The following is a 9,812-nucleotide window of genomic DNA, read 5'->3' on the forward strand; positions in this document are numbered from 1 at the left end:
AGTGGGTCAATAGGGCCAATGAAATTGATTACCCACTTTTCAAATGGATTTTGTTTAAGGACCGATTGTAGTGGCATTTCATCTTAGGCTATAGGATGTTTGATTCTTTGACAAATGTCACATTTATATGTGTATTGTTTGAAATATTTGTATATGGTTGGTCATCATAGTCCAGATAGTAAGTTTTTTCCAGTTGATGCATCCCCATTGAAGTGTCTGCCTACAGTTCCTTCATGTGCCTCCCTCAGAATGTGTTCTCTTTCATGTTCATAGACCACTCTTTGTAGCATATCATTCATTCCTCTTTTGCATATATAGAGTCGCTTCGATTAGAGTAAATGGTAATGATTTTCTTAATAGCAATTTCTTATCATTGGAATTCATATTCAGGGGTTATCAAAAGCATCTCAACAACGCCTTAAAATTCCTCCAAATTTTTTGCAATCCATAATAGATATGTTCTTAGTAGACCTTCTTCATCAATATCCTCGGGGTCCTCCCATGTGTCAATCCTAGATAGATAGTACAACCCTTGGTTGTTTATTTTGATTTTCACCATAATATTGAAGTTAAATTCTTGGAATAGTAAGAGCCATATGCATATTCATCCTTGTACCACCAATTTATTTAGCAAAAATTTAGGGGTTTGTGGTCAGTGTTGAAGGTAAATAGGGTTGATAGTAAGTAGTTTTAGAATTTTTGCAATACATAGACCATGGCTAGGGCTTCTGTCTCTAGAGTGGTGTAATTCCTTTTTTATTTAGATAGTTTTATCTTAGAAAAGACTATCAGATGATTCTTATTTCCCCTAGGCTAGGTAATATAACATTGATGGCTATGCCAAATGTATTTACATAGAGATGAAATGGTACAAACTAGTCCAGAAACATTAGGATAGGTTATTTTGATATCTTTTGTTTAAGGGTGTCAAATTATTGTTGTCATTCTTCTATATAGTCTATGAGTTTGTTTGTTTTTCACTTTTACAATAGTTTTTCTAATGGTGCAATGATTGAAGCATACTCTTTGAAGAATTTTCTATGGTAACTAGTATATCCTAGAAATGTTTTAACTCCAAGTTGTGTTTGAGAGTGTGGTAGATTAATGATAAGATAAATCTTCATTGGTTCTACCATCAAAACTTCTTTATATATGATGTTTCCTAGCAAGATACCAAAGGATATTGCAAAAAGACATTTCTTTAAATTTAGGTAGAATTGCATACTCCTGCATTTTCCAACATTGGCCTGAGTGCTTGAGCATGATCTTTTACCAATCTATATACTATCCAATCATCTAAGTACACCTCTAGGAAATCAAAAATAAATTATTCTCCATTGTCTGATTAAAGACTGCAGGGGCGTTTTTTGAGTCCAAAGGCCATCAGTGTATGCATAAAGGATCCCCATTTCATAGAAAATTTTATCTTATCCTGGTCTTCTTCTTCTATATGGACTTGATGGTACTTAGAGAATCCATCATTAAAAGATTAGATTTTTCTTCCTCCAACAGATTCTAGGATTTCTTTGGTGAAGTGTGTAGCGAATGGATTATGCAAATAAGCTTTGTTTAATTCCTAAAAATATATGCACACCTGAATATCTCCTATCTTTTTATTTTGTATGACCATTGGGCTTATTCATTTTGAATCCTTAACTAGTTTAATTATGTCAACTACCAACATTTTGTCTAGTTCTATCTTGACTATTTTCTTCATGTTAGGATTCATCCTATAAAGTCTTTTTTTGGATAGGTTTAGTGCCTTTCTTTAAGTGGATTTTCAATGTTGTGACTTCTTCCTTGATGCCTTCATTTTAGTGAATGTCTAGGGAAAGAGTTCTTCATATTGGTTAAGAGCTCAGTTATAGTTCCAATAACTGGTTCATCCTAGAGTTGTCTCTAATCTTTGTCATTTTTGGGTTGTCTAATGCAATTGTGTTTCCTCCCTAAGCTTTAGTGGTTAATTATATTAATGTTCTCTGGAGTCTTTCTTAAGTTCTATTTCTCATTCTCCTTCTCGTACTTGAATTTCTAGTTTGGGATTTGTCTCATTTATGTCCTTATGAACTTTATAGCATCAGTTTTGTATCAATTGTGTTTGTTTATCTAGTCATTCCATTAACTTCCATTCTCTTTGGCTTCAGTGTGAAGGATTAGGTTCGAGGCATATAATTTTTGGTATTGATTTAAATATAATATCCTTAATTTTTCTTAGTGTTATGTATATCTATTCATTATTATTTCAGAAGAAAAATATATGGGTCATTCCTTGTAGAACTGATCCCAATCCTTTGTTTCTACTCTTCTTTCTCGGTTGATGTAACATGTATGTATTATTGGTATTAGTGTCCAATAAGATAGCTACATATACAAGTAGGAATAAAATTCTCTATCTCTATTCTAGGGTAGTGACACAAGTATAAAGGTGGTCCTCTTGGGTAATTGTTCTTTGGTACTTGGTGAATGTAGGATTCTCTCCATATTGTTGTCTATATCGAGCAGGTCGATCTGTAATATTGTACTTATGCGTATTCCACAAATAGGAATCATTGTATATCATTATATCTTGTAGTGTTTTCATTCTTAAGTTTTCATTTGTGAATATCTTCTCCATATTTGAAATCTACTTAACAACATCTCCTCCTTTTAAGAAACATGGTAGTTTAATTTGAGTGATACTATTTTTAATGTTTTGTGTTGTTGGTGTTAGTGCTTTTGTGTCAGATATGGTAAGGGTGTGGTTTTTTATCATACATATCTACAGGAATCCAAATAGTACACGATTCAATATGGATGTTTGAGATACTCTACATAGGGGTTGGGTAGGATTTTTGTGTATTGGTTCTACATAAGACCTATCTTAAATGTTGAGGGGGTGTGTATATTTTGTTATCATCTGGAAAACCTAGATCCAATACAAACCACCTGAGACCAAGTAGGGCCCAAGATGTACTAAAGGGCTCTTCCATCTAAACTACCTCAAAATCAACATATTGCTTAATCTCTTTAATATTGACTTCTATATCCATCCATGTTCCTAAGGTATCCATACTAGAAATAGAGCCAAACTTATATTCAAGGGTGTCTTAACAAGTTTTGGTATTCCTAGCTTCTCCCATGTTTTAGAAGGTATAATTTTTAGTTTTTCTCCTAGATCAACTATGACATACAAGACCTTATGATCATTTAACGAGACATTTATTAGTAAGGGACCATTCTTCCAATTTTGGTCCTTTGAAAGTTTATTTTATTGTTTATGCATATTTCAATATTTTCTATATTGTTTTAGTTTGACTAACGGGTCTTTATTCCTAGCCATGATAGTTAAATCCTTTAATGTCCTCACATTTTTTCAGTAAAGTATCCTACTTCCTCTTGTACCTATTACATTATATATTGTTTGGCCTACTCTATGATTTTATCATGCTACTTCTTGTCAGATTGAAATAATGCTAGTTCTTCTTCTTCCTCATCTTTCAAGCTATCATATTCCTCAAACCCCTCTTCTAATAGGGATTTTTTCTTACTCTTACTGATATTGGTTCCTTGTCTAGTCACCACACTAGCTTTCTTATTTCCTGTAATTTTCTTCTTTCTCTTCTCCATTATCATCTCTTCTATGGAGTTATCTTCTTGTGATGTGTCTGAAGTCCACGCATTCATCCTATGACAACCTCTTATTGCTTGTTGTAGCACTCTTTGAATCACCTTGGCTCCTCTTTGGAAGTCAACACTCCAGGATAGCTAGTCATTGTCTTGGTTAGTATATAAAAAATTACCCCTCTCACAAGTAAACATTGTATGATCTTCTCCTCCACAAAATGTACACTTTTGACTCTTCTCAACCAAACATTCAATGCATAGTGGCCAACCTTACCACAATTAAAACATGTTTCATCATTCCTTCTTGTTTCCTCAACTTCCTCTATAGTGGGAGTTCCTATCATCATCCTAGTATCCTTGGTTATTCTGCATGGCAAAAGCATTCTTCTTGTCCAACCAAGGGGAATCCAGTAGCTTGCTTCATCTTGTTCTTCTTGTGTAGAGTTATGGTTTGAACAACATGTATTTCCTCCACTTCGGATTCGAGGTCTATTTTTGGGATAGATCTCCATTAGGTGTGGGTCCCATTCTTGGTAGTATGCACAATGTCTTTTATACCCTATCTTTAGAATAGTCATTATAGACATGGCCTTCTCTATTGCAAAAGTACACCCTATGCATTCTAGCATCTTGGATCAATGGTCCTTATTTCCTATTGTATAACCAGTCTAGAGAATTCTCCCAAAAATCCTCCTAGATTTCTAGATTCTGGTCTTTATTTGGTACTCTCCAAGGTTGGGCCTTTATCCAATAGGTCATTGTGACTAGGTCTGTGTACTTTTGGAATTTTCTTCCATCTATTCATACTTTGATCTCTCTATTTAATCTAGAATTGAACCACTCAATCTTTTATAAATTTGTCAAGGGTTCTTCTAAGTTTCTAAAAACTTCTTTAAATTTTTTGTCATACTCCTTAATTTGACATTGTATATTGTGTCAAATGTCCCATCTTTGTGATGCTCTTAGTGGGGGTTGCTAGTGTCCCAAAGTTTATCAATAAATTTTCCTTAACAAAATCATATGTGGCTACATGCTAGGGCTAATGTTTAACATATCATTCCAATTCATCATTTCTCAAAGAACACACAAAGTCTAATAGTTTGTCTTTGTCTACAAATTTACAAATATTTTCCCATATTGATTCTAAAATGTAGTATTCTTCTACCTTAGTGATGTCATCACAAAATACTAAGATTCTACTTACTATATCTATTTGAATGTTTACTCTAGGATTTGGTGTTGTCTTATATATAGCAACCAGTTTGTTTGCTCATTTCAAGATTGTTGGTCTCTTTTCCTTTTTATTATTATTATGGGGCTTATCTTCTCTTCGATTGTTTCTTGCTAATTTTATGTAAAAATATTCTTGCCCTAATATCTCACTCCAAGGTGTCTCTCCTACTTTTGTATCTGGTGAGGGATGGGTCATGGTCTAGCGGATGTGCCTCTTTGAAACTTCTTTCAATTCCTTAGTTCATAAATGACATTTCATTTCATTGCACCTCTTTATTTAGCCCTTGATTATCTTCTTCTCTTCTATTTTCTCCTTCTCTTAATCTTCTTTTAATGGGGTGAAAAGTGAATGATGGAGAGATCAAGAAGAAATATTTTCTTCCATCCGAGGAGAGATGAAAGTTTCATTGCGGATTTCCATTCAAACACTTTATCCACATTACATTTAAAAGAGGGGGGATAATTCACTAGATCCAATCTAGGAGAGAGATTGAATACTAAATGAATTGATAATTGTGTGAAGATGACAAGCTAACCCCTCTTTTAGAATGAGTAATGGTTGAATTATGTGTTGTGAGACTAAATGTAAAAGTAGCAAAGAATTGATTATAACTTGAAATAGAACCATGAGATGAAGTTGTGCACCTAGATCTAGCTATAATATGTCAAGATGAAGCTGCCTTGCGAATTTGAGAAAAAGTTGTTGGGACCATGTTGAAAGTGCACACGGTCCTCCGAAAAATCCATGAAACGAATAGGGCTTTTCTGCCTCTATGAATGGAGTCCAAATCTGCAAATACAGCTACGCACCTACAACCTACACACATAAAAGAGAGGAAAAGGGGTTGGGATTGGGGGTTTGCCTTTGGGTCAAACCCCAATTTTGGAATTAACCAAATGATGAAATAAAGTACTTGCAAGTAAATGTAAATGAAAGACTAAAAGGTAAATCACCTCAATGGAGGTTGTAGATAGAATTTCTTGTGTGGAATTGAATGTTGAAAGAGATATCCTCTTCAATGGTTGAATCCTTGACTTGAATGCAACACCTAGCCTAGAAGGGAGACTTGAGAATGCCCATGCAAATGAGAGGACTCTTCTCTTATTGAACTTCATGCAAATAAGAGGACAAGTGTGAATTATAAATTCATCAATTAGGGTTATTTAACTGATTTTTCATCATAGGCGGACACGGGGAAAGTTTTTCTATTGAAAATGCACAAACCAATGCAAAGATAAGACATAGGGGGGCCCAAAATAGGGCAAGGAGAGGGGTGCCATGCCCCTATCCTTCCCTTATCTTAGGACATGAGGTAGGTTCAAGTAGTGCAGGGGGCAAAAAGAGTGCAGTTTTCAGGGATTGAGCAAGTCTCAGGTCTCCGATTAGGCTTGGGGATTCAATTCGCCAATGTGAAGACCCTAATGTGGTCGAAAATTGCAAGGGTCACAATTTTACAACACTACATTTAGCCCTCACTTTAGTGGGAGTATAAGCGTACGCCAATATCATCAGTAAAGTACATGGAAACAAGATAAGACTTCTACCACGTCACGAAGGCAATATACACCAAGCCCCCAGTAGACTTAGGATCTTATGACATCGATTAACAAAGTAAAAGGGAAGATCAAGAGAGATAACCATGACTAAAAGTAGCAAGGTTCCCCTCACTATGAGTCATGACAAACAAGGATACAAAAAATTATAAAGAAAATCCCAATTCACTAAGTAACTTTAAGTATCAAGAAGGAAAATATGAGCGGAGTGTATGCCCCCACGTTAAAGAGATAGCGCATGCCTTATCGGGAGTTATTGCTTTAAGGTAGGATACACCCAAGAGAAAAAGAGAGAGAGGGAGCACGTTATCGCAAGGATTTAGCCCCCAATTGAGAAATAAACCCAAGGATAATGAACATAAAACATGAGGTAGTTTTTCTTTCCTCGGGGTCAGTACGTTGTATGATAAATCATATATATCATATATGTATATGCATATAATAATCATCATTCCCCAAAGAAAGGACACTACCTTGGAAGAAAGGGAATAGAGGATGTCTTTTGAGTCAACATGAAAGAGACCAAAAGAGATCTCAATGCTTTGTATCATCCGCAAGTAGACATTAAGGGGAAAATAGAAGAACAGGGATACACATAGAAGAATAGTTACAAAGATCAAGAGAGGAGATAAGGAGAATATCTATAGTGCTAATGTTGCTAATCTAGCACGACATCCACCTCCCGATTTCACTGATCACTATTTCAGGAAGGCGGGTAACATGCCAAAGGAGTGACATCGGGCATAGTAGATGGAGCTATCACAAGATCCAAACAAGGACTATGCTCATGTGCTAAGTCACTTTTATTGATTCTAGGAGCTAGGATTAGGGTTTTTGAAAATTCAGTTGATAAATGCTTGTCCACATCAACATATTCATAGTCACTATCAGAAGTATTAGGATTTGTATTTCCATCATGAATAACATTTTCACTCATTTCTTCATCAAGATTTATAGAAAGAGGAGCGCGGACACAAATAGGAGTAAAACCATCACATGTTTTTTGCAACTTATGACTTGGATATGTAGGTTAAACATCTTGCTTAGAAGAAAAGGGAATCATATCAACTGTTGGAGTCTTGGGAGATTGAATATTCTTAGGAACAACTTCATGAGCTCGAGCACGATGCCTTCATTGGTGGTCTCTCGCACAATGATTCCGTCAAGTCTTAGCGGAAGACTGGGAAGAAGGAAGAAAATTTGTCGAAGAAGGAATAATATCCCCTTTGATAATTGAAGGTTTAGGTTGAGGTCTTTTAGGTTGGACAAGAGGAGAGGCAGGTCTCTTCTCTCTATAAGAGAAAGGAGGCAGAACTGCGCCATATAAAGGAGGAATTTTTGGTGTAGGAAGGAGACCAGGTCCATCATGGGGCAGTAGTACATGTCTAACCTTAGAAGGAATATTGTTGTTCTTTTGAGGAGAAGGCATAGTTACATCAATAGGAATAGGTTGAGGAAGATTAGTCCTATCCATTAGAGGAAGGATTTCATCTTCAAGAAGGATGTGAATGTCAATTATTGGGGATCTAGGTTGACTTAAGGATAAGATCATATCTTTCTTCCATTTTTGATAAGATTGGAAAAGAAATCAATAGGAATGCCTGGGCTTCTTTCAGATGGTCAAAATAAGCTATGGTTAATAGTTATGATTTCTCCATTGTGGGGAAATTTCAAACTCTCATGGATTGGAGAAGCAATAGCCTTCATGGAAGATAGCTAAGGATAGCCTAACTTCACATGGAATTGCTCAGAAGAAGGAATGATAACAAAGTTGGCATCCATAGATTTAGTATGAACTTCAATAGGCGGGGTGATAGAACCAATGGTAGGACAAGAGAATCCATCCAATAACTTCACAACCACATTAGAGTCATCATAAATTAGTTTATGCAATCGTATAGTGAAAAGATACTCCCCAGTGATGACATTAACCATGTAGGAGGTATCAACAAGAGCACCATGGCAAGGTATGTCCTTAACCTTCGCAACTATGTATAAAGGCCCATCAGGTGCTCTAATTGTCTCACTAGGGTCAAATGTGATACATAAGTCCTTAGGTTTCCCTTATTTCTCTACCATATTCACTAATTCTGAACTGTAGTAGGCATATCAGAAGGAGATAAAAAGGTATGTTTAGTCTCAATCATGTTAGAGGTATGAGAAGGTAAAGGATCAGTAAAAATCTTAAGATTTTGATTAGGAGGAGATATTGATCTGTTTCCTATATCATTCACACCTGCCAGAGATATAGTATTATTATCAATCAAATCTTGAATCCTACTTTTCAATGCAAAACATTTCTCAGTGTCATGACCTGGTTAACAATGAAATTGACAAAAAGAATTATTATCAAAGTAGGGTGAGGTTGCCTTAGAAGGGTCAACTGGCTTTATGGGAGGAAGTTTAATAATATTTCTTTATAACAACTAAGACATAATGTTATGTAAAGATTCATTCAAAGGAGTAAATTGTCTTTCTCTTTTAAAAAATTTAGAAATAGGAGGCACAACTGTTGTAGCATTCACATTGTTCTTGTTGATGTTGTCATTAAATTTGATGAGTCCTTTTCTTGGTTTGAACTTCGCAAATGGTTGTTGAGAACTATCACCCTTATCACTCAGAGCCATAGGAGTGGATTGATCCAGCTAACTCACAGTCAGTTGATAATTGTGAAGTGTTGCGCACAACTGCGGAAAGGAAGTAAACTCGGAAAGGAGAAGTTTTTCTCTAATATCTTTTTGCAAATTAGAAATGAAATTTTTTTGAATATCATTATCAGGCACTTGAAAATAAATTTGAGAACACAAATGCTTATATCTACCAATGAAATCAGTCACTTTTTCTTTAACACCTTGTTTACAATGCATTAAATTAGTCAAAGTGATCTTAGGACCTATGTTGTTTTGAAATTGTTGAATAAAAGAATTTGCTAATTGTTGAAAAGAAGTAATAGAATAGGAAGGTAAAGAGCAATACCATTGTAAAGCCTTATCTCTTGGTGTTCTAGTAAACAATTTTGTAGGCAATCTTTGATCATAAGCAAAATCAGTACACAAGGTTTGGAATGTCTTGACATGTGTTAAAGGATCACCTTTGCCATTATAGAGTTCCAATTGAGGGACCTCAACATGCTTAGGTGGCACGAATTTAACAATATCAAGAGAAAGTGGGCTCGCAACATCAAATGTGGACACACTAAACTTGGATTGACTCATAGAAGCAATTTGTTGTTGTAAGGAAAACATTGTTTGAGCAAGATTGTTAATGGTCGCTTCGGTAGAAGAATTGATGTTAGACATGGTTGATTGAGAAGGTGGTGTGATGTTATTGAAGGAAGGCATTGCTTGAGAATGAGGTGGTGGGACATTATGATAAGTAGGCATAGGTGATGATTGAGTAGGAAATGGGACACTTAAAGGAGG

The sequence above is a fragment of the Cryptomeria japonica genome, chromosome 10, assembly GCF_030272615.1.
Source record: "Cryptomeria japonica chromosome 10, Sugi_1.0, whole genome shotgun sequence".
In the NCBI taxonomy this organism is placed as follows: Eukaryota; Viridiplantae; Streptophyta; class Pinopsida; order Cupressales; family Cupressaceae; genus Cryptomeria; species Cryptomeria japonica.